Source organism: Pinus tabuliformis, chromosome 5_2, assembly GCF_031772625.1.
Source record: "Pinus tabuliformis cultivar Carrire ecotype Pingquan chromosome 5_2, CPIR1, whole genome shotgun sequence".
Classification (NCBI taxonomy): Eukaryota; Viridiplantae; Streptophyta; class Pinopsida; order Pinales; family Pinaceae; genus Pinus; species Pinus tabuliformis.
In genome coordinates this window covers 1,002,417,867-1,002,444,577 of record NC_142306.1, presented here as the reverse complement: position 1 = coordinate 1,002,444,577, position 26,711 = coordinate 1,002,417,867, and positions in this window count along the sequence as shown.

The window sequence follows — 26,711 nt, the reverse complement described above, 5'->3', positions numbered from 1 at the left end:
TAGAGGAAATTCCTCCTCTAGATGTGTTTTGTAGCCCTCAACATAAAGTTGTCATCAGAAAGAAAAGAAAGAAATGAAAATTGGATGCTGTGCTCGCTGCCGAGGATGAACCTCTGGATGTTCTTTGGAAAGACCCCACTACAGACCCATCAGAAAATCTAAATGGATCTCATAGATCGCAGGTGCATACGCTTATGCAACTATTGATAAAGCAGCAGAGATTCAATTGTTACTTAAATAAAAAGAGGATAGGATTTTGATTTTGGAACAACAGTTACAGAAAGTCAGCATCAATCAACAAGCGGAAACACAGTTGGCAAAACTCTAGCAAGACTTCCAGCAAATGCAATTGGCACAACAAAGCTAGTAAAGAAGAATAGTTACAGGGTATGATAGAACTGCATAAAGACGATCCCAAAATCAGGGAGTTTATCACAGAAGCACTTGCTCCCAATTCTCAGCTCTTGCAATAGAAAGAATTACTATGCCAGAAGATTTCACAATGGAATTCCCATTGCGAAATAAGCGATAATATTACAAATCAAGTCGTAGAATTACGACTTGAATACGATTCATTTTTAAGAAGGTCTCAGACTTCTTGAACTGGCAGAGATCCGAAGAAGGAAAAAGAGCAGACATTCCCAGAATTGACGAATCACACAAAGAGATTTTATTCGCGAAATGGGATTCTCGGCTAAAGGAAGCGGAACAGGCAATGGAAGAGGCAGCAGCAGCAGGAAATAGTGTCATTGAATGCATAAATGAAAATCTGCACAAGGCCAATTTGGTAGCAGAGACCACCTCGGGCTTCCTTCCAAAGGCACAATAACTTCAAATAGTGTGGAAACAAGCAGCAGAGGAAAGGGCAGAGGCGATTAAGCAGGTAAATAAATTAAACTGGGAAACATACTGGCAGTACTTGGTAAAACCACATAGCCAATGGATGACCCTAAAGTGCCTCATAACTTCTATCGAGAAGATAGTGCCAGCTCTTGCCAACGCTGTATTTGCTGAACATTTAAAAGTTGAAGTCGGCCAACCAACGCTCTTGAAACCAATGCTGGATATTTGTGATCTAAAGGATCAGATGCAGGATTTATCATAGATACAGTTTATTTTTGTTTTAGTTTATTTTTTGCTTAAAATGAGGCAGGTCGTTTAAACCTCCTCATCTATTTTTGCAATATTTATTTTTAGATTTCATAGAAGTAGTATTAAACCCCTCTCATGCATTTAGAGAGGGGTCCAGAGTTTTATCAAAAACAATTCTTCAGAATGTGCATTTTTCCCCCCACTGAGGAGGTTTTGATAAAATGAATGGAACGAGATTTATTTTCTATATGAGTTTAATATCTGCTACTGAATTGCACTTTTGTACTCTTAGTGGATGTTAAGTGATTTGAAGATAGATCGATATTGCTGCAGCTCATGAGTAGAACATATTACGAATGGTATTTTTATCTCCTAATACTTTTTACTTATGTGTCAAGCGATAAATCATTTTCAGTTATTTATATATGAAAGTTTGAAATGTTTAGTTATCATTATTGCACTTCTGTATGGTGATGACTTACTCTTTATGCTGAATATGTGAATGACTCTTATGCAATATATTTCTCATAATTGTTTCAGCCAACTTCTTATATGAAACAATCATTTTTAAATGGATTATATTCTCATTGTGATTGAATGATCTTCATTATCAATCTCTTCTAGAAATTATTTTAGATCGCATAAGTAAACGTTACTCCTGGGAAAGTTTTAGAATTAGATGTTTTCTTTGATTACCATAGATTGCATATGATAGTTAGAAGATAGATTAGATTTAGAAGAAGTATTCACCCAATAAAACTCCAAAAAAGAAAAACATCATCCCGTTAGCACACACATCATAAACAGATTGGGAAATTGGTCCCATTATCCCCAGTCGGAGCCACTATTCCAAACGAAAAAGGAGCTGCATTAAGGTCCGGACTGGGTGGTTATCCCCCTTGTTGTAGACCTGATTTTTCGAGCCTTCAATAGTTCGTTTCGTCATCAAGTCATGTGAGTGTGTGTTCGTATGATCACTTATGCATCTTTCGATCATTCACACACTTAGTCATTTTTCCTGAAGCTATGAAGACCACACTCCCCTTTGACAGCCAAACCATCACCCCACTTTCGACTTGATCGACTGTAAACCAGAACAACGTAGAAGCATCAAGCTATCTTTTCAAGTTGCGCTGCCTGCAAGAAATTCAATCAACCCTCATGCTGGCCACCCGGACAGTTGGACCCGACAGTCACCCCAGGACTAACACCCCTAAAAAATTGTGCAGAGGCCACTGACCTTACTTGCTCATCCGACTGAGAAAATTGTGCGGACAGGCTAGATAGACACCAAGTGCCCGTCTTTGTCTCCCTCTAAAAATTGTGCATTTTTCTCAGTCAGTCATCCCGATAGTCAACCGACTATTCATCTCAGAAAGTGCATAGTGTTCATGTGCAGGCCTTCTGTTGCCCATCAGTCAGCTCAGTTTAGAAATTGCGCAGAGATGATAAGCAGGTCGACCTCCCGGCCTCAATGCAGATTCCCTTACAAGAAACCCCTAGCAGTAGACTTCCAGTTCCCTTGAGGAATTGCGTAGTTTCTGTTACCAGTGACTGAGCAGCGAACTGCCAGTTCCCTCTAAAAATTATGAAGTTTTGGTTTCCAATGACCCCAGCAGGCAACTGCCAGTTCTCTCCGGGAATTGCGCAGTTTTGGCTGCCAGTCTCTCGGGCAGTTCCTCCCAAAAACTGCGCAGTTTCTGCCTGCTGACCCTTCATGCAACCCGACCCATTCCTATGGAAAATTGCGCAAATCTGGCTATCCAGCCCCGCTGCCCGTTCATTCTAAAAAATTCGCAAAGCATCCTTGCCTTGCCTTCTTGCAGCCCAGACTGTCCCTCCCAAAATTTGCGCAATTTTGCCTCCCAACCAAGCTAGACCTCGTAGACAGTCACTGTCGACTCAGATTGCCTGTATCCATCACTTAGTGACTCTTACGCAGTTTTCATCAGCAGTGCCCAGAGCCACCATCCCACTTCACAACCTTTCTACCTCTCCCGGTCACCTGCATCCGAAATGATTATGTCTCATGGTAGACTAGGAGGTTTTGGATTTGATGTCGTCTCATCATGAGTGACTGCAGGTATAGGTACACCAATAAACATGGCAAGACGATGAATGGGATGAACAAAGGGAGCACATGCAAAAGGATAGGTTCACCAATGGATGAACAAATGATGCATGTGAAACAGACGAACACAATGAACATTCACCTTTGTGAACAGATGAGCCTGTCGAGCCTCCCAACATGCAAGCAAGGAACAACATGCAAAAGCTTCATCAAGTGAACCAAGGACCATCAAAGACTCTGCGCACTTCGCCATGCAGAGGTGAATCTATGATACACCATGAAGACATCCATCAGCCAGTAGCACTTTAACTCGACATGCACTCCAATAGTAGCATGAATATACCAACACTGTCATGTGAAGTCATGTCATGAGTCGTGTCGCCCACATCTCCATTATGGGATATGTTTTCAAATCAATGTGATCTAATGTGGAAGTCCAAGAGACCCACTTGTTGAACAAAGAGTCATGTAAGTCGAAAATTCATGGAAGTCAAACAATCATGAGGGTAGTCGAACAGCCACAAGGGTTAGTTTCACCCTTGGCTATAAATACCCCCTCATTTGTACATGCAAAGGACTTCTCACCTCAGCTCCTCCAACATAGCCAAGAGATTTTATAATCTTTTCTTTGAGGAGTAAGTAGTGGCTCCAACGCCCCGCACTTGGGGATAGTGATGTATGGTGTAACGATGTGTCTTGGAACTTTCAATTAATTCAGAAGCTTGCTAACAAGCCAACACGTTTGCACACATGTATTGTATCTGTTGTAAGACTGATATTTAACACTTGTAATGCATGTTGCTTTAACCTTTGTTCTAAATTTGAACTGATTCATTTTTTGCAATGCATAATCTATTAATGAAAATGTATTGTATATGTTGTTAACGTTGTCTCGCCTGTGTAGACTGTGTTGGGCACCAAATCGGACTATCTTTCCATTTCATTTCCATCCCTCTTTTTGTCCTTTTTGCACTTATTCACCTATGTTTACCATGCTAAATCCACAAGGTAATTACCCCTTTCCTGTCTATTGGAATATTTTTATTAATGAAGTAAAGTCGCGGGGCTTTTCCTATGCACAACACTAAAATGCATGTTTGACCACAGATTCCGAAGAACAGGTACCGATCTTTCAGAATCCCGTAGCAGATCCGCAATTCATAGCAACGACCAGCCATAAGGAAGCCGTGTAGTTGGAGTCGCTGATCCCTGAACCATTCTTGGACCATTCGCTGATCTTGCTCATCTGGTGTTGGTGCCATTCTGGAATAATGTATATTTCTGGGTATACAGTTACCAGGTTTTGGGGAAAGATGTTGTTCTCCTTCGTTGTGTTTAAAAGACAGGTTATTCCTGTAAATGGGGGACTTCCCACCGATATTGTAATAGCTCTTTCCAGATTAATAAGATATCACTTCTTTTGCTGCTCCATTCTTCGTTGTGATTAATGCAGCCCTGATCAGAGAGTTGGGCCCGTTCTTCTGATCAGGTGCTGCGTATTTTCTGTTGTGTGACATTTATTATTTTATGGTTGCTGTTGCAGACTGTTAATTCTTGTAATTGCTTTCTTGAAATACTATAGTTAGTTTTAGTTTTACAACAACGTTTTGAGTATTAATCACGGACCCTTGGTCGGAACAGATGGTAACCTTGCCCCTGCATATACTTTGCGTGTTGTCTTGAAAAGGATACACACCCGAATTGGTAAATTAATGTAGGAAAAAGGGTGAATAGATTGTTCATACCGGGACCCCAACATTTTGGCACCGTTGTCGGGAAGGCTAACAAGGTGCAAGACACGATTCAGACCAACGAGAGGGTCAATCTCTCATCCTGGGGAGAGAACAAGTTTTCTCACTCTGCTCCAGGCCCTGAGCGTAGGTGTTTTTTTTTGCTTGTTTTTATTTTCTTTCTTGTTTCTATAGGGCCGACCTCTTGTCCTGGGGAGGGAGGAGTCTTTTGACACCTTGATCCAGGCCCTGAGTTAGATTTATTTCTTTCAAACCCTTGTGTGTTTTAATTTTAGGAAACCCTAGCTTTTACCCTAGGGAGGGAGAAGTCTTTTGACGGCCTACTTCAAAAATTGAACCTCTATTACCATTTCTTCATTCCCTCCCCATCCCCGCCTTATTATTTCATTTCTTACTAGCTAGAGAGGCTCCTCTATTCCCTACTGCTCTAGCCACGATATCGCTATAATAGCTCCTTAGGTAGCTCGCACCTGAACCGAATTGGCCTGTTCGAGAAGGTGCGGCTGAGCCAGAGTGGGCTCAGCAGTCGGCCTATGTATCCGGGCGCACGCGTAGAGGCATGATTGGTTCCACGAATCTCACTGCACTGACCGTGGCAAACTCCTTCTCGTTGCACCAAAATGGAAGTCTGATTCAAACGACCGGGTACAGCATCACATTTGACACCTGAGGGAGGTACAGCCCAACTATTAGGTTGGGCGAACCTACCTATGGTTTTCAGTCTATGGTTTTGGACATGATGGTTTTTGGTCCATGGTATTGGATGCTTCGGCATGTATATATATGTATTGTAACATTGAAAGGAATATAATGAAAAATCAAGCTGGTAGTCCTAGTTTTGGCATCCAGGGGAAATCTCTGTGTATATGTGTTTTATGTGTTATGCTCTCGCATTGTTTATTTTTTGTGTTTTAGAATTTGTATGCAGGTAATTTCTGTACGGGGTTAAAACCTACATTTGGTATCGGAGCTATTTTTGGCTTCAAGGGGATGCCCTTGTTGCTGAGGGGTTTTGCTCGGGCCTGTGGTAGACCCTATTCAGTGGGAGATCTGCAAGATTGATTCTGGTGGTGAAAGAAGATGGCGAGCAGTGGAAATATAGAGATCGAGAAATTTAATGGTCAGAGTTTTGAATTGTGGAAACTCAAGATGGAGGATCTGTTAGTGGATAAAGATTAGTGGATCGTGGTAGATCTGGGTACTAAACCAACGGGAGTGTCCGATGAAGAATGGAAGAAGTTGGATCGGAAGGAAAAAATCACAATACGATTGTGTGTCTCAGATTCAGTATTGCTGAATGTATCAGGGGAAGCTACGGTGAAGGCATTGTGGGAGAAGTTAGGGACTTTGTACCAATCTAAGTCTCTGGTAAATAAACTATTCTTGCAGAAAAAGTTGTATAACCTGAGGATGAAAGATGGAGACTCAGTGACAGATCATTTGAACGCATTTAATACTATGGTAAGTCAGTTAGAATCTGTTGATATTAAAATTTCAGATGAAGATAAGTGCATCAGTTTGTTGTGTTCTCTACCAAATTCGTGGGATAGTCTGGTTATTGCAATAGGTAGTAGCAATGCAACTCCCTTGTAGTTTGATGAAGTAGTCTCAACCTTGCTGATGGAGGAGATGAGATGGAAAAATATGGAGAGCCAGAATGCTGATGCCTTGTCTGTACGAGGATGGTCCCAGAACAGAAACAAAAATAAGTCATCGAGTGGGAGATCTAAATCTATAGGGAGATCTAAATCTCTAGGAAAACCTATAAAGGTGGCGTGCTAGAAATGCGGAAAGGACGGGCACTTCAAAAGGGACTGTAAATCTAAAGCTCCTGATAAAGGAAAGGGATCTAATGATGCTCCTTCTGCAGAGGCAAAAACCACCTCAAATGAAGGTGGGGATGTGTACTTGGCTTCTTCAAATACACATGTAGATCATGAGGCATGGTTGATTGACTCAGGTGCATCCTTTCACTTCACTCCCCATAGAGAGTGGTTCTGTGTGTATGAGAAATATGATGGTGGTGATGTCTTCTTAGGGGATGATACGAAGGCTAGAATCGTTGGTCGCGGAAAAGTAAAGTTGAAGTTGCAAGATGGAAGGGTTAGAACACTTCCAGGTGTTCTGCATATTCCTGCATTAGCCAAAAATCTGATTTTTGTAATCAAGCTGGATGATGCAGGTGTAAAAACAATGTTCAAGAAGGATACCTACAAGATGGTTCAGGGAGCATTGGTATTGATGTGGGGAGTTTGGACTTGAACTCTGTACAAACTGCAAGGTAGCACTGTTGTTCATGGGTGAAACAATATTGTGGTTCCTGAAAGTGGAGCAGAAAATCTAGTGGTCTCTGGAGAGAAGACCATGCTGTGGCATCAAAGGCTTGGACATATTGGAGAGAAGGGCCTTTGAATACTTCATGGTAAAGGTATGGTAGAAGGTATGAGTAGTAGCTCTCTGGATTTTGATTTCTGTAAAAATTGTGTATATGGGAAGCATAATCGGGTGAGTTTCCCCTCTGGTGGTAAGAGGATGAAACAGATATTAGAGCTTCTGCACAGTGATGTGTTTGGACCTGTGAAGGCTCCATCATTGGGTAATTCTGTGTACTATGTATCATTTATAGATGACTTTTCAAGGAATACATGGATATATTTCCTTAAGAAGAAATCTGAAGTCTTTGACAGGTTTAAAGATTTTAAAGCTTTGGTGGAAAACCAGACAGAGAAGAAGATAAAGGTGCTGAGGATAGATAACGGTGGAGAGTTTTGCAGTAAGGAATTTAAAGAATTCTGTAAGAAATGTGGTATAGCATGGCAGAAGACTACTCCATATACACCTCAGCAAAATGGAGTTGCAGAAATAATGAACAAGACGTTGATGGAAAGGGCAAGAAGCATGCTCAGTGGTGCCGGGTTAGGACAAAAATTCTAGGCAGAGGCGATGGAGACAGCATGCTACCTGGTGAACAGATCACCTTCATCAGCGTCGGAGGATAAGACTCCACAAGAGGCATGGACTGGTAAGAAACCCTCTCTTTCACATCTGAGGGTATTTAGATGTGATGCATATGTACATGTTCTAAAGGAGAAACAAACCAAGTTGGATAGTAAATCTGAAAAGTGCATCTTTATTGGGTATAAGGATGGTTTAAAGGGTTATAAGCTTTGGAACCCAGTAACAAGGAAGGTTGTGTACAGCCGAGATGTGGTGTTTAGAGAGGTGAAAGATGTTATTAAACATGAATTCCAACCAAAGGAACCTGAGAAGATAGAGTTTGAGGTAAAGGAGGAAGAATCAGACTCTACAACAAAGGAGGAATTAGAATATGAAGAGCCACAAACTCCGAGTGTGAGAAGATCAGTTCGAGAAAGAAGGCAGCCAGAAAGGTATAGTCCATCTGCTTTCTGTTCAAATTTTTCTTTATCTATTACCGATGATGATCCCAGAACTGTGAAGGAAGTAGTAGATTCAGAGGATGGAACACTATGGAAAGAGGCCATCGTTGATGAAATGGCATCTTTGCACAAAAATGAGGCTTGGGATCTGGTGGAGTTATCGGCTGGAAGGAAATCCATTGGAAGCAAATGGGTGTTCAAGAAGAAGACAAATGCAGAAGGAAAGGTGGAGAAATACAAAGCTCGGTTGGTAGCAAAAGGTTATTCCCAGGTGTCGGGAATTGATTTTGGTGATATTTTTTCTCATGTTGCCAAGGTAACTTCTATTAGATTACTTTTATCTGTTGTTTCTACTTTTGATTTTGAGGTAGAACAGATGGATGTGAAGACAACATTTCTTCACGGGGATCTGGAAGAGGAGATCTACATGAAGCAACTTGAAGGCTTTGCGGTGAAAGGTAAGAAAGAACTGGTATGCAAGTTACAGAAGTCTTTGTATGGGTTAAAACAGTCACCAAGGATGTGGTATCAGAAATTTGATACATTTATACGGGGACTTGGCTTCACCAGAAGCAAAGCAAATCACTGTGTGTATTTTAAAGTAATTGGTGACCGTGTTATTTATCTGGTCTTGTATGTGGATGATATGTTGCTGGTTGGAAATGACAAAGAAATTATCCAGGATTTGAAGATCCAATTGTCCTCCAAATTCGACATGAAAGATCTTGGTGCTGCAAACTATATTTTAGGCATGGAAATTAAAAGAGATCGGGCAAAGAGGAAGCGCTGGTTAAACTAGAGGAAGTATGTCGAGACAATATTGCAGAGGTTTAATTTGCAGGATAGTAAACCGGTGAAGGTTCCTATTCCTGTAGGTGTAAAGTTACCTATTGATCAGTGTCCCAAGACACAAGAAGAGGAAGAGGATATGTCCCGTGTTCCATATGCAAGTGCAATCGGTAGCCTGATGTATGCAATGGTCTGTACTAGACCAAACATTGCACATGCAGTGGGAGTATTGAGCAGGTTTATGTCAAAACCAGGGAAGGAGCATTGGACAATAGTGAAGCGGGTTTTCAGGTATTTGCGTGGCACTAGTGATTATGGTTTGTGGTATCAAGGAAGACCAGGATTTGACAAAGTGTTGGATATTCATGGCTTTTTTGATGCAGATTGGGCTGGAGATTTGGATCAGAGAAGATCTACAAGTGGGTATGTGTTTAACCTATTTGGAGGTGCAGTTATTTGGATGAGTAAGAAACAATATGTAGTGACACTATCAACTACAAAGACACAATACATGGTAGCCACTCATGCAAGCAAGGAAGCAGTTTGGTTGCAGAGATTGTGTTCAAGTATGGGGTTAGTATAGGGAGCTATAAGGATAGACTGTGACAGCCAAAGTGCAATCTTCTTGGCAAAGAACCCTGCTTCTCATTCAAAGACAAAGCAAATTGATGTTCAGTATCACTTTGTGAGGGATATGATAGAAGACAAAAAGGTGTTGCTGGTAAAGGTGGACACTTTGAAGAATACTGCAAATGCCCTGAAAAAATCTGTGAGCTCTGATAAGTTCTCCTGGTGTAGAGAAACAATGGGCATTTCAGGGCTGGAAAAATGACTAAACTCTCCTATGGCCCCTTATGGAAAGAAAACAACAAGTGGGAGAATGTTGGGTTGTGTTATATTCTTTCCATGACTAACCTACGTAGTGAATTGGGGGGTTAGAGCCCCCCCTTCGTTGCCCCGATTGCGTAGCGGGGGGGCGGCAACCCCCCCTATTTGGGGGATTTGAGGGGGGTGGGTAGCCCCCTCTACGGGGTCCGGGGCAGCGCCCCGGGAAATTTTTTTTTTGGACCCTATATTAGGTTGGGCGAACCTACCTATGGTTTTCAGTCCATGGTTTTGGACGTGATGGTTTTCGGTCCATGGTATTGGATGCTTCGGCATGTATATATATGTATTGTAAAATTGAAAGGAATATAATGAAAAATCACGTTGGTAGTCCTGGTTTTGGGATCCAGGGGAAATCTCTATGTATATGTGTTTTATGTGTTATGCTCTCGCATTGTTTATTTTATGTGTTTTAGAATTTGTATGCAGGTAATTTCTGTATGGGGTTAAAACCTACAGTATCAACCTATCTTTTATGGTCATTGTTATTCATGTGGAAAGTGTGGACATAGAGCTGCAAAATTCCGCATGTATGTTTGGAATGAATATAATTCCAAGAGATCCTTCAGAAATGGATATTCTGGAACTCAACATAATATCAACAAATTTGATCATTTGAGAGATGATGCTGAATGTTACAAATGTAGCAATTTTGGACATATGGCTAGGGATTGTGAAGTTCGAGACAGGTACAATTATTATCAGCAAAATAGTTGAAGGATTACAGGTTACCAGGAACAAGGAAAGATTAGTCTACAAAGGATATGCACAGGTTGAAGGAATTGATTTTGAAGAAACATTTGATCTCGTTGCTAGAATGGAAGCTATTAGGATGTTTCTCACTGATGCTTGCTTGAGAAAAATCAAGGTCTACCAAATGGATGTTAAGTTGCGTTTTCTAAATCATGAATTGGAGGAAGAAGTTTACATTGAACAACCCGAAGGTTTTCTGCTCTCTGACAACGAAGACTATGTCTGCAGATTAAAGAAGGCTCTATATGGCCTCAAGCAAGCTCCTAGGACTTGGTGTGCTTGTCTTGAGAGATATCTACATCAACAGGGATTCAAGAAAGGAAGCGCTAACAACAATCTCTATGTGAAAGTGGATTAAGATAACCTAACGATTATTGAGGTATATGTGGACGATATAATCTTTGGTAGCAACGATGACAAATTAAGTAAAGACTTTGCCATAAAAATGCAAAGTGAGTTTGAAATGTCTATGTTTGGCGAGCTGACATACTTTTTGGGGCTTCAGATTTCTCAGTAGGATAAAGGAATATTCATATATCAAACCAAGTACATCAAGGAAATGCTCAAAAAATTCCAGATGAAAGATTTCAAGCCAATCCTTACCCCCATGGTAACATGTTGCAAGTTAAGCTTAGAAGACTCATTAAAGGATGTGGACCAAAGGTTGTATAGATCCATGATTGATAGTCTCCTATATGTGACAACCTCTTGTCCAAATGTGATGTAGGAAGTTGGACAAGTAGCACGATTCCAAGCAGCACCAAAAAAATCTCATGTCATTGTCGTCAAAATAATTCTTCGATATCTTAAGGGCACAATGCAATATGGTCTCTGGTATCCCAAAGGAAATGATTTGGTCATCCAAGCTTATATAGATGCAGATTGTGTAGGAAGTGTCGATGATCGTAAGAGTACCAGTCGAGCAACATTCTACCTAGGGGGTTTCCTTGTCTCATGGTTAAGTAAAAATTTGTCTTCAATCTCGTTATCCACAGTGGAAGTAGAATACATCGTGGCAACAACTTGTTGTACTCAAGTTCTTTGGATGAAGCCAACCTTGCAAGATATTCAAGTTAAGTTTGATGAACCTATTCCAATCTCTTATGATAACACCAATGTCATCAGTATCTCCAAGGATCCCGTGATGCATTCCAAAATGAAGAACATTCTGATTAAATATCATTTCATTAGAGAGCAGGTCTCTGAAAAGAATATCAAGCTTGAATATCTTGGCACAAAGGAAAAAACTACTGACATCTTTATCAAACCATTACCTCGTGAAGAATTTGAGTATCTTCACCAAGATCTTGGGATTCTCGCAAGTTTTCATTAGACTCTTTCTCTTATCTACTCAAGTAGAAAGGGGAAGTGGAGGTGTGTACAGGTCCGCAAGATGGCTGTTTGTCAAGGGGATTTACTCTTTTCCATTGATGAAAAGGGGGAGAGAAGGTAGTAGGAAGAAGAAGTGTCATGATCACAGGGGGAGTACTTGTGTTTCCATCAATGCCAAATGGGGAGATTGTTGATCAATGGTTGTCATTGATGTCAACCCAAGAAACACCAGGGGCTACCCCGATCTTTCATGAGCATTTTGACTTGAAAGCTTACTCTATTCTGAGTAAAGGATCTTCTATATGGATTTTACTTGTCAAGATGTTTCCGTTGATATATGGAATGCCATGTAATTCTTCACAGTTTGAGAGATATTTGTGTTTGAAGTTAGTAACACCAGTCAGTGGGCTAAAACCCTATGGGGTTGTGGCGTGGCACTCATAAATGGTTGTGGTCATTGAATAGTAAATAATTAATTATAATAATAATAAAATATCCTAAAATATATCCAACGTTCACTTGTTGAGGACCCTCTCAACTCAAGACATTCATATAAATAATGACCCTCATATCCTCCTCTAGTAGGGCTTTTGAGGCTTCAAACAGGTCATCGTGGAATTTTCGCTAGAACGTTTCTTCTTTGACGCTTCAAAAGATGAAATTAAAATATATTTGAGCCAAAATCTTGCTGAACCTTGTGACCTAATTTTAGATCTTGGTTCACTATATTTTCGGAGATATGATCTGAGGAAGTTAAGGTTTTTGCAGGCTCCCGAATTCCATGTCAAACAAGTGACGTTGGGAAAATCATCACAAATTTCTCTTTGAGAATTGGATTCAAATTTCATAAATAATCACAGAAAGAGGAGGTACTGTAGTGTTTTGATTAACATTTTTAGGGCTGAAGGTCGCAACAGTGACACATGGCACTTCGTACAAGTTCGCTCTACTGAACCAGTCTATAATCAGGTCATTGTGGGAGATTGGGCATAAATCTTTCTTGAAGAATCCAATATTGATCAAACCTATGGGGTTGGAAAGAGGGCTTAGAGGGCTACCAGAGGATGCAATTTCAGACCCTAGAGATTCAAAATTACATAGAAACAATAGATTCAATATTGAGATCCTAGACGACAAGAAAAAGCATGCATTCAAGGATCACCGCAGTAAGGACCACGCATCAACAGTCAAGGGTAAGTCTCCTACAGCAAGGTATGTATGATTAGTGTTTACATTTGAAATATGAGTATCATCTCTAACATATGTTTTTGCAGGAAAACGTAAGTATATACAGGGTCTCGGTATATCTCTATGTCTCTATATGTCACAGTTAGTTTTGATACCACATTTCAAATATCCTATTCTTGATACTACACATTTGATGCTACATATTCTTGATGCTACACCAAGTTTGCTAAATATATATGATGTTGTAATTTCATGTTACTTGTCTTGTCAAATTTTATAGAATGGTCTCTGTTGTTGTACTTAGAACTTGGTCCATCACAAGTATAGGGTCTATCATCACTTTTTATTGTATATATCTTTAGGTCAGTTTTGGATATAGTCTTGCATAGAGTCCAGGCCTACATCAAGAGTGGGAGTCTTTGTCTACTGCTGCAACAAGTCAACAACAATAGTGACATGCACACTTTAGGTATGAATTATAATTATAATTTGTATTTATTCATTATTATGCACTTACATGTGTTTTGCAGGCAGAGGTAAGTTGAAGGGTATTTTGTTTTGTTTTGGGATTGGTTTTGTCAGGCAAATTTTGCATGCAAGTAGAAAAAGATTCAAGTACAACTTCAAGCATAATTCAAGAGAAGAAGTATCAAATCAAAGGAAGCATTGTAGCGGGACATCCTTTGAAGACATGGCAGTCATCTGTATATTGTGAAGAAGTTCAAGGCCAAGAATCATCATTGTGAAGTTGTAAAAGTGTCATCATTGGAAGAGTCATTATTGTAAAAGAGTCAATCTGCCTACAGTCGAAAATGAATTATTGGGAGGTATATGAGTCTCTGTTGGGATAATGTCATGGTTTAGTTACAGGTCATAGAGTGATTGGGTATTTTGTGAAGTACACGAAAATCATTGTACATCTTATTATATCGTGGATTTTTGTCCCTAGTTTGGGAATCCACGGTCTTCTCTTATTTTAGTCATTATAGGGTCGTAGGGAGGTGATAGGTAGGTGTATGAAGTCACCTACAGGTTAGGGCTTGTGAACACTTCAAGGTAGTAGGGTGCTACTAGGGCGAGTTGAGGCTCACTACGGTGTTGGGGCATCCATTCAGTTGACTACTGAAGAAACCAGGGCGTTGGGGCGTCCTTCCAGTGGGATTTAGAGAATAATTCTTTTCTAGAATTCTAGGAAGTTTCTTTCATTTCAGTTGGGGTTGAGGATTAAAGAATTTATTAGAAACGTTTTCGGTGGTTTTTGACCTGGAGGGGGTTTTCCATCTAAAATTATTATTCCCACTGTGTTTTTTTATTTACTATTATCACTGCATAAGCATTAATAATAATTGAAGATTAACTAATGCTCTGAAAAGATTTAAAAGTGCTAATTGCTAAGGAATATTGATTCACCCCGCCTCTCAGTATTCCCAACATGTTTGCAGGAAATAGAAGGAAAAAAGATGAAGAGAAGGATAGTGGATTACAATTCACATGAATCCTTGTACAGAACGGAAGTGAAATCAATGGAGTGGGAAAACTCAGTTGAGCAGCAAGGAGAGGAATATTCTCCTGATCTAGTAGATATAATAAAGAGTGTGAGAGAAAACATTATAAGTTGTAAGGAAGATAATAACATGTTGATTGACACACAAAAAATACTTTCAAAGGCTTAAGAAAAGAATGTTGAAGTCAATGTAGTGTTTCTTCAGAGTCATTCAGACTTACATAAGTAGGAGATAACTGGGGATCAGTCATGGAGATAGGCAAGAAGAGAAGGCTAATGGGGTGGATGGAAGAAGGTCTCAAAAAAGGTACATGATGGACATATATGATACTATGAAGAGTGGCATACTCTTCGATACACCTGACAAGAGGATTGGCACACATGGGTTTCATTCTATCTCTTCTTCTAGGAGACATCATCACCATCACCGCCAACGTCATAGGAGGAGAAAGTACTTTCTAGAGGAATTAAAAAAATCCAAGCACCATACTTTCAATGGGGAAATGAAGAAATAAGAAGATGTAGAAGTATGGCTTCTAAGAATGTGGAAAATTTTCATATTGCATGATTACTCAGAGAACATGAAAGCTAATATAATCACCTTCAGTCTCAAGGGAAAATTAGATATCTAGTGGGAAGATATTAAGAATGTCAATAGACATCAGAGAAAATAAGTTGACTTGGGATGAGTTTGAAAGACTCTTCAAGAAGAAGTACCTGTCTGAGAGATATTATGATGGAAAGGCCAAGGATTTTTATGAGCTCAGGATGGGTTCCATGACAAATGAATATTATACAACCAAATTTCTAAAATTGTTGAGGTCTACCTCAAGGATGAGAAAGCAAAGATAAAAAGATTCATCAGTGGATTTGCATTATCATTCAAAGACCAGATTGAGTTTGATGAGCCTTGGTGTTTGGAGGAAGCCATCAACAAGTTGAAGCATTGTTATGAGTAGTCAAAGTGTAAGTCTGCATTCAAGTGTGACTAGAAAGGTAATGAGAATAATAAAGGAAAATGGCCCAAGAAGCGAGGAAGATCTCAAGATGAAGGTGAGAAGGAAAATGAAACCCCTCATAACAAGTTTAATATGATTGAGAAAGGACATGGGTCTTAGCCTAGAGAGGAACATAATAAAGGCAACGACAGGAAACTGTTGAAGTGTTGGATTTGTGTTAAAGACCATCATAAGAAGGATTGCACATTGTTTTAGGGTGGAAGGCCACATATCTACTATGCTCTGGAGCCGCAAATAGTTGAGGATGTTGGTTAGGGCATTCCTTGGATCAATGCAACACTTAATAACAGGTAGGCATACCATTACACATCTATTATTTAGATGGAAGGTAAGCTCTGTGATCAAGTTGTTTCCATTTTCATTGATCATGAATCTAATTATAGCTATGTTAGTCTTGACCTGGTGGATCAGTATCATTTGAATAAAGAAGTGCATGCAAAATCTTGTTTGGTGTAGTTGGCTATATGGACTAAGATAAGATTTCAGGCATTGGGTGAAATCTTGTGCAATTGAGCTTAAAGGCATGCCTACAACAACACACATAAATGTGCTTTCTTTGGGTTCATATAGCATGCTTTTGGGCATGGATTGGTTGTTTAATCATAGGACCAAGGTATATTTCTATGAGAAGGCCATTAAGTGCCTAAATTATGAGGGAGACAAGAGAATATTGTAGGTAAAGAAGAATCCTACATTAGTGAGAATGGTTACAACAATGCAAGCTAAGCACAACTACAATAAATGGTGTGTATTTCACGTAGTTCATATTTCTAGTGACAAAGGAAAGGATGTTGAGGATGACGAAGTCCCGAGCAAGTATCCTATCTTGAAACAGTTTCAAGATGTGTTTCCTGCAGATATTCCAAAGTTTCCTCCTCATAGAGAGGTGGATTTCTCTATTGAGTTGGTACCAGGAGAAACACCAACATCTAAGGCACCATACATGATGAGCACTCTGGAGTTGGTGGAATTGAATTTGCAACTTAAATAGATGCTTGATAAGGGATACATAAGGCCAAGTTTGTCACCTTGGGGTGCACTGTTGTTGTTTGTAAAGACGAATGATGGTACTCTTAGATTGTGCATTGATTACAGACAACTGAACAAGGTGACTATCAAGAACATGCATTATTTGCCTCAAATTGATGATTTATTTGATCATTTGAAGGGATAAACGATATTTCAAAGATTAATATGAGATCCGGATATCATCAGGTGCACATCAAATAATAATAAATATATACAACTTCATTTTGTACATGGAATGGGCACCATGAGTTCATGGTGGTTCCTTTTGGTCTTAACAATGCTCCATCCACCTTCATGTGTTTAATGAATTGTGTGTTGTGCCCTTACCTGGACAAGTTTGTGATAGTCTTTGTTCATGATATATTGGTATATGCAAAGAATGAGGAGGAGCATGCAGAGCACCTAGCGGCGATATTGAGATTGTTGAGAGAGCATCAGTTGTATGCCAATATTAGCAAGTGCAGTTTATTTCAGACTCAGATTCATTATGTGGGACATGTTGTTTCCAAGGAAGGGATAATAGTGGATTCAGAAAATATTAAGGCTATCATGGAGTGGCCAACTCTAAAGAATGTGGATGAGGTCAGATCATTCATGGGACTAGTAGGTTATTATAGGTAGTTCATCAGGAACTTCTGCAATATTGGATTTCCTATCACATATTTGCAGAGGAAAGGGAAGAAGCTTGAAAGGATTGTTGAGTGTGTAGCTAGCTTTGAGAAGTTGAACCATTTTCTTACCAATGCTCTAGTTTTGAATATTGCAAATCCTGATAAGGAGTTTGTGGTTTGTACAAATACATGTAAGGAAGGACTTGGTGGAGTCCTAATGAAGGAAGGGTAGGTGGTTTGCTGTGAATTGAGAAAGATGAATGAGCATGAGAAAAAATATGTGACTTATGACCTTGAGTTGGAAGTTATTATTCATGCATTGAAGACGTGGAAACATTATCTTCTTGGGAGGAGGTTTCTCTTGATGAGTTATCACAATGGACTAAGGTATTTGTTTGACCAACCCAATCTGAATGCAATGGAAGCTAGATGGTTTGATATTCTTAGTGAGTTTGATTTCGAGATTAGGTATATCAAAGGTAAGGAGAATAGGGTTGCAAATTCTATTAATAGGAGAGTGTAGGTGTCATATTTCAGTTGTGAGCTCTTATGGGACATATTTACATGAGCGGATCTTATGTGCATGAAAAAATGATGAGAAGTATCAGTAACTAAAGTAGAGATTGTAGTAGTAGGGTTAAGGTGATTAGGATGAGGAGTATCACCTCACAATAGATGGCTTGGTCAGATTCAGGAATATGATCTATGAGCCAGATAACAGTGAGTTGAAGAAGATTATTTTGAGAGAGTTTCATGTTAAGCCATATTCAAGCCACCCAGAATATTAGAAGACTTTGAAAATTGTTATGAAATTCTACTATTGGAAAAATTTGAAGAAATAGGTGGCTTAGTTTGTTTCCAAGTGTTTGGATTGTCAATTGGTAAAAGTTGAATGCAGGCATCCAGCTGGTCTATTGCAACCTATTCTAATTCCAAAATGGAAATGGGAGGTCATTTCCATGGACTTCATTATAGGTTTTCCTAGGACATCAAGGCAACATGACTCCATCATGGTTGTGGTTGACAGGTTGAGCAATGTAGCTCACTTCATTGTAGTGAAGTCTACAACTTCAACTAGTGAGGTACCTCAGATCTTCATCAAGGAGATAGTGAGGTTGCATGGGGTTCCCAAGAAGATTATATTAGATAAAGATGCCAAGTTCACTTATAGGTTTTGGAAGGATTTGTTTTTAGGCTTGGGGATAGAGTTAACTTTCAGTACAACTTATCATCCATAGACAGATGTACATACAAAGAGGGTTAACAAGATCCTTGAGGATATGTTGAGGATGTATGTCATGCATCAATAGAGGAAGTGCGAGGAGTATCTTCCACTGGTGGATTTTTCTTATAATAATGTGTATTATTAATCCTTGAAGATGAGTCCATTTGAGGCTCTCTATGGGTGGAGTTGTAATACTCCTATCAGCTAGAGTGATCCAGTGAACATGGTGTTGATTGGACTTGATATGTTGGCAGAGATGGAATAGGAAATGTAGGTTATTAAAAGGAATTTAAATACAACATAGGATTAAAAAAAAGTTATGAAGATTGACATACAACATTCAAGGAGTTTCAGGTTGGGGAGCATTTGTACTTATGGACCAAAACCAAGAGGAGATCCTTGAGGATTGAGTCATGTGCCAAGTTGGCGCCTCAGTATTGTTGGCCTTTTGAGATCCTTGAGAGGATTGGACTAGTGGCCTACAGTCTTGCTTTGCTACCACCAATCAAAGTCCATGATGCTTTCCATGTTTCATTGCTTAAGAGATATGTACAGGATGTTGATCATGTGATTGATTAGTCTCTATTGAAGGTGGAACTAGAGGGAGAGTTCCATCTAGAGCTTCAATGCCTCAATGCATATTGTAGCATAAAGAGCTCATGCTCCAGAAGTGAAAAATAGAGCAAGTTAAAGTGCAGTGGAAGCACTTTGGGCCCGACGAAGCTACATGGGAGATGATTGATCAGATGTGAGCATTATATCATTCTTTATTTGTTGGTTGAAGAAACTGAGTTTTGGTGTGTGTGTGTGTGATTGATTATAAATATCCAATATACAATATGTTTGTCATATTTTCAACAGTTTAACATTGTAAATATTGTAACAATTTGTGTTATAAAGCTCCAATAACAAGTATGTTTTGTTTTCAGTAGTTTGCTGGTCTTAAGTTTTATAGAACATCAAGGACGGTTTTTTCCCAAGGGGGAGGGGTTTGTAACTACCTCAGGTTGATTTTTCATGTAAATGGAAGGACCTTATAAAGGAAAAAATAAGACCAAGGTAATGGGACACGTATTCCAAGCTGAACGGAGGGAAAATAATTAAAGTGGGTATTGCTTGTGGTTAATCAATGGCTATTGAAATCGGCATTAGCATTTGAAAATACAAAATGCAATAAATGGCAATTTAATTCAAGAATAAAGGAAAATAGGATAAAAAGAAGATGAAGAGAGAAGAATATGCATGCAAGGGAAATTATAGATAACATCATGAAAATGAAAGTAAAAAAGAAAGGAAAGGAAGAGACACCAACCATCAATGATAAAAATACATGTGAGAAACAATTGACAACTTTTGATCAGTTTCAGTTTTGGACAATTTTATTTTTGCCAAGGAAGAAATCGTACTCCAATAGAGAGAGAGAGAGAAAGAAAGCAAAAGACAAGAAAAGGAAAGCAAGGGAGCACAAGGAGAAGATTGGAACATCAACTACAACATGAATATTTTGTAGGTAATAGGTTGCATGTGTGATTTTCTTGTTAGGATTTGACTGCATGGTACATGCATTTGATTTACATGATTATTTTGTTGTCATTGGCATGGGATTTTCCTAGATTGACAGTGGTCACAACCTTTCCTTGTCATTTCCTTTGATAGCCATGGTGTGATGGGATTCACTCTTGGACGAGATTTGGATTACCAGACAATTTTGGATCCAGGTGAGGTGATGTCATGAAAATCCCAAGGGTTGGGGTGGAGATGGTTTTCTCTGGAAGCCCTTAAAAGGTGGGTAGAGATAGGAAAATTCCTCTAGGTATGGTGAAGAAATTATGAGGTATCCAAGCTTGTTTTTGGTGATTTCTCGACTGGTTTAGGTGAAATCACTGTAGTTGAGGGTTGAGGTGGTTTAACCTATGGATTCCCTAGTTGGTTCTATTTTGGTTTATCCCATGACATCCCACATTCATGGTTGGAATATGGCACGAGGCTGATTGGTTGAAAGAGATATTTGGGTTATCCCAATCCATGGTTAGGTAGTACGTGGAAGTCCCTGACTTGGTTGGAATTTTCATATGTTATTATGTGTTGATTCTTATTGAGATTTATGATCACACGTTTTTATTTTATGTGTAATTTTATGAATACTTTGTCATGGTTCTAATCTGATTAAATGTTGCTTACATGCATGGCATATTTCTCATAATATGATGTGATTTAGTTAAGGATCCATTCCATGGATTGATGGGCTCTTAATTATCTTGTATGAATGCATGAGATAATGTGTGTTATTGCAACTAGTAATAAAGGGAAACAAGCCTTCTTGATGATTCTCTGATGAACTTAATGAATTCATGCATTTATAACCTACAATTACCTTGTCTACCAAGTGTTTGTCTAAATGATTTTCATGTATTTGATAAGTCTGAGTAGGAATAAGGCCAAGAACAATAAATGAAGACTCCTACAGGTTAATGACAAAGTTTTGGAATATTCTGGGTAGTTGGCATGGAGCTAGCCCTGCAAAAATAGAACAAGGCTTTTGGTCGCAGTATCTTAACCATGAAATTTTGGTTGTAGCCACACGGGGGACAACCTGTGCGTGCATATGGAGCCTTCTGGCTACATTGACAACTTAGCACATTGCAACCAAGCTGCGAGGTGAGTAAAAAAAGTAGCTCTAATTATAGAAAAAGTTGATCAGTAGATGTTGTTGGACATCTTGGGTGATCTGGTGTTCTTAGAGGTTGCAGTAAAGATTAAAGGTAGTAGGCCCCACTTCCATAAGTGGAACTAGAATGTCGTGTCATACATAGTAACTCACGGCTCATGTTTACCCTAGAGATCTTGTAAAAGTTGTTAAATGTGGGGTGGGGTGTTACAATCCCCTATTTTAGAGGTTTCATCGAGAGGTGCACTCTATATTCTAGTATAATGGATATGTGTAATTTCTTGTGTGACCAACCTAGAGTTGACACATGTCCCTTTTAAAAATAAACTAAAATATGCACTAAATAAAAAATAATATTTTCTATAATATAAAATAAAAAATATACATATTTGTTTAGTTTTAATTAAAATCATCATAAAACATGAATAATCTCACTCTCATTAATAATTATGCTCTTTAAGTTTGTTGATTGATATTAAAACCAAATATGAAGGATATGTATAGTTCCTTCGATAGTTCACATAGAGTTGACATATGGTATTTGAAAAAAATGTTAATAACAAAAAATATTCCACTTTCAACCATAAATAATATATTTCGTTGTCCATATTAAGTAATCTTAATTTAAAAAAAAAATGACTCTAAACCATAAATAAAATATTTTGTTTTCCATATTAAGTAACATACTTTTATATCAACTTTATATAAAGAGATAAAATAATTGAACATATTAAAAAAATAAAATATTTTTGTTAAAAATATTTCAATGTAGACCTTAAATAAAATATTTGAATAAACATATCCCTATGGGGTGTTGGATGGCATGCCTATTGAGGGAGGGGAGAAATCCTACTACCCTAATGCCTTCCCATGTATTAAAAAGGGGAATGGCGTGGCCAACTTCCCCATACAATCATACATGTTATGAGTTATGATGAGCTAATAAATTAATATGGAAACCCCCACGACTTCCATGCCATCATGGAAAGGCTGGAATTACTAAACTATTTTTTGGAGTCTTCATTGTATCACTAGGCTACAGATGGGATATTACCTTCCCAATGTCTAGAATTGTGGCACTCCTATGAAGGAAGGTCCAGTTACTTCTGGTCTGGCCTTCCAACTAACTTGACTCATTAGCGGCTAGATACTTTTCAACTTTATCATAATCGCGGGGTTGCATGTTTTAGGTTTGAGAATTAGTCGTTGTTAGGGATAACACCATAACTTTTATGAGAAATTATGGAATGAGCACATATTTAGCACACTGGTAAATTCACTAAATTCTATCATCTCTTATTGGTATTGTTTCTATAGTCACGAGGCTTTGACATTTTAGTCCAAGAATATAGTTTTTCCCATTAGGGTAGAGACACCTACTAGAGGTCCATTGGAATGAGTTTTTCTAGCTCCTTTTCAAGCCCACAAACACCCCCTATTACCTAATGTAATCCCTTGTTTATTACTATAGTTCACTCAACTCTCATTGTCCTTGTCCTCTTTGTTAGGTCCCTATAATACTAGTGTAAACCCCATTGTGTTATTGTTGTGCCTCGTAGAATCCCACTACTGTTATTATTATGCCCCATAGAAGCCCACTATTGTTATTGTTGTTCCCTTACATTTTTATTGTTATGTAGGCCCTAATTATATTGTGACCCCTTAGGCACTTATATATACAAAGGAGGTATTGTCATTTGAATCATCCAAGAATTGTTCATTTATGTGATGTAAAATGATGTTGTCCCCTCAAAGAGGCTTATTTTCAATTCATTGATCTATATTTTCTTCTGTTGTGTGATTTGGTTACATAACATTTGGTATCAGAGCTCTGGATCCTAGGGTTTCACTTCTTCAAACAAGTTATCTTGGAATTTTCTCTATAATTTTTTTTGTGAGGCTTTAGAAGTTGAAATTTTGACCACGTGGACACAAAATATTGATGAACATTTTTGCAAAAAATTCAGAGCTTGATTTGCTATATTTTTGGAGATATGGTCCAAGGAAATTAGGGTTTTTGCATGCTCTATAATTCTATCTCAAACAGGTGTTCTTAGTAAAATCTTCATAGCTTTCTCTTTGTTCAACAAATTTTAATTTTGTAAAAAGTTACTGAAAGTGAAAAGACTATAGTTTCTTGTGTATAATATTTAGGGCCGAAGGTGAAAATAGTGACATGTGGCATCTCGTACAAGTTGTTTGTACTAAACGAGTCAATAATCAGGTCCTCATGGGAGATTTGGCATAAATTCATCTTGAAAAGTCTAATTTCAATATAACCGGTGGTGTCAGAAAGAGGACACATAGGGCTACCTCAAGACACAATTTCAAACCTTAGGAGGAAGAAATCATACAGATACAACAGTTCCATTTCATAATTATTAACAAGCTCAAAATCAAGCTCTAAAAGGTGTGTATTTTTAAATTTGTAAAACTTTTGTTTGAAATATTATTTTGAAGTGATTAAAAGGTCATAATGACACACAAATATCATTAATTGGTTCTAAAATTCCTCCCAAACAATTTTTTTTATACACCCATTAAGGCTCAGAAAGCTCTATTATGACGCATGAAAAGGAAGAAATTCAATGTGATATATCAAAATTGCGGGAACAGGTGCAAAATTATTCACTCTCACACAGAGAAACCAAGATGAATTAGATTGTTTAAAAGTAGTAATGAAAGGTGACATGGTCGATTTAAAAGTAGAAATAAAAGGCAAGATGAATGCTTTAAATGAAGACATGGAAGGGTTTAAGGAAGGTTTGACAAAGTTTCTAGAAGGAAGGTTTCCTAGTTGCAATAAGGTATTTCATGAAACTCATGATGAGAAAAAATAGAACGTGAATCATGATTTTAGAGACTCCAAATTTGGTTCTAAGACTAACCATATTCTGAAGATTAATGTGAGGATGTTTGATGGCAAGGATCCGGTAACATGGATACTACAAATGAAGAAATTCTTTGATTTGCATGATGTGTAACACACACAAAGGGTACACATTGCATATTTATATTTATAACCCAATCATTTTTTGTGATATCAATGAATTGTTTCTTGTAAATCAATTTTCACTTGATGAATTTTTATGGAGGAATTGATAGCACATTATGAGGATAAAAAGAGCATCACCTTATTTAGCCAATTGATAAATCTCAAACAAAGGGGTTCAATGGATGAGCACATTGAGGAATTCCAAATATTGAATATGAAGGTAACTAATATTCCAGAGGAGCATATAATTGATGTATTCATAGGGAATTTAAAGGATAACATCCAACATGGGAACCTAATTCATTGGATAAGGCATTCATGGTGGAAAGAAAAGTTGAAAGAAAAATTATGGCAACAAGGAGGTATACCACTCAAAAATATAAAGATTGAAGTGTTTCCACTCTTAGCCTTCCACAACTTACAAGGTTGACACCACAACAACTAGAGGAAAAAAGGGCAAAAGGGATTTGTTACAGTTGTGTTAGAAAATACACTAAAGGTCATAAGTGTTTTGAGAAGAAATTATTTTACATAGATTGTGAAGAGGAGGAAGAAAAGGGACAAGAAACATTAAAATAAAAATATATAAACCAGGAACCAACCCTAGGGGATGAAAAATAATAGATTAATCAAACCATATCTTGTAATGTATTGGCGAGAATTACCACTCCTCAAACTCTCAAGATAGAAGGACATTTCAAGAAGAAAAAGGTAATAATGCTGATTGATTTGGGTAGTACCCATAATTTTATTCATTCTATGATAGCGAAGGACTTGAATTGTTTTTTATACCCAACACCAAAGTGCCAAGTGATGGTTACAAATGGAGGAACTATAAATTTCTCATGGAAGTTCCATAACATCAATCTAACCATGGGGGAATATGCATTGAATAGTATAAGGATTTCCATTCCAAGTCAACATTGGGAGGAGGTCTCAATGGATTTTCTCACAGGTTTACCCAAGTTCATAGGAAAGAGTGTCAGCATGGTGGTAGTTGATAAAATTACTAAGTATGCACACTTTTGTGCATTATTTCATCCTTTCAAAACCAGTGTGATCGCTATTTCATTTGTTGAAACAATTCAAAAGTTACATGGAAACCCAAAGATTATTGTAAGTGACAAAGATCCCATTTTCACCAAAAAAATTTGGATAGAATTATTTTCTTGTCTTGGTACTCAATTGGCTCATAACTCATCTTATCATCCTCATTCTGATGGGTAAACTGAGATAATGAACAAATGTTTAGAAGGATATCTTTGTTACTTTTTATCTAATAAAGAAACACAATGGTTCAAGTGGTTACCTCTGGCAGAATTGTGGTATAACACTTCATTCCATACCACAACAAAAATGACCCCATTTATGGTGCTTTACGGATATCATCCACCATCCATCACATCATCTCTAAGAGACCGTTCTAAGTTTCAAGTAGTGGAAGATCACAACAAGCATCAACAACAAGTTCTTTAACCCTTAAAGGATAATCTGACTCTAGCATATAATCGAATGAAGCAACTGTCATATCAACATTGTAATGAAAGAAGTTTTGATGTGGGCGCTTGGGTATTTTTATGACAACAACCATACAAATAAATGTCACTCACGCAAGCTAAGAAGGAAAATAAATTATTCCCCAAGTACTATGGCCCTGATAAGGTATTGAAAAATATTGGTACTATGGAATACAAATTGGACCTACCTGCATCTTCACGAATATGCCCATTTTTCCAAGTTTCATGTTTGAAGGTCATAGGTGACAAACTTCCAGCTCAAAATATATTTCCAGAACTTGATGAGGAAGGAAAAGTCATATTAGAGCCTAAAGAAATCATGGAAACAAGAATTTGACAACCACAAAATTGATCAATTTCAAAGTATCTCATTAAGTAGAAGAACTTACCAACTGAATATTCCTCATGGGAGGATTATTATTTTATATAGAAGCATCTAGAACTACTCAAGCATTGAGGACATCCCTTTTTTAAAAGAGGGGCATGTTAGGTCCCTATAATACTAGTGTATCCCCCATATTGTTATTGTTGTGCCCTTACATTGTTATGTTTATGTAGGCCCTAATTATATTATGACCCCTTAGACTCCTATATATACCAAGGAGGTCTTGTCATTTGAATCATCCAATAATTGTTCATTTATGTGATGGAAAAGGAGGTTTCCCCCTCAAAGAGGCTTATTTTCAAGTCGTTGGTCTATATTTTCATTTGTTTTGTGATTTGGTTACATAACACTCTACACTCCTAAAGCTTTACCTTTTATTAGCTCTATGTTGGCTCTGTCTAGTTCTCATTCTCCCAACCTACACTCATATCTTGAAGCATCTCTTTCTCAGTTCTAGTCCTCCCTTAGTGTCATGTCGAGGAAATAAATGTGCCTGAGG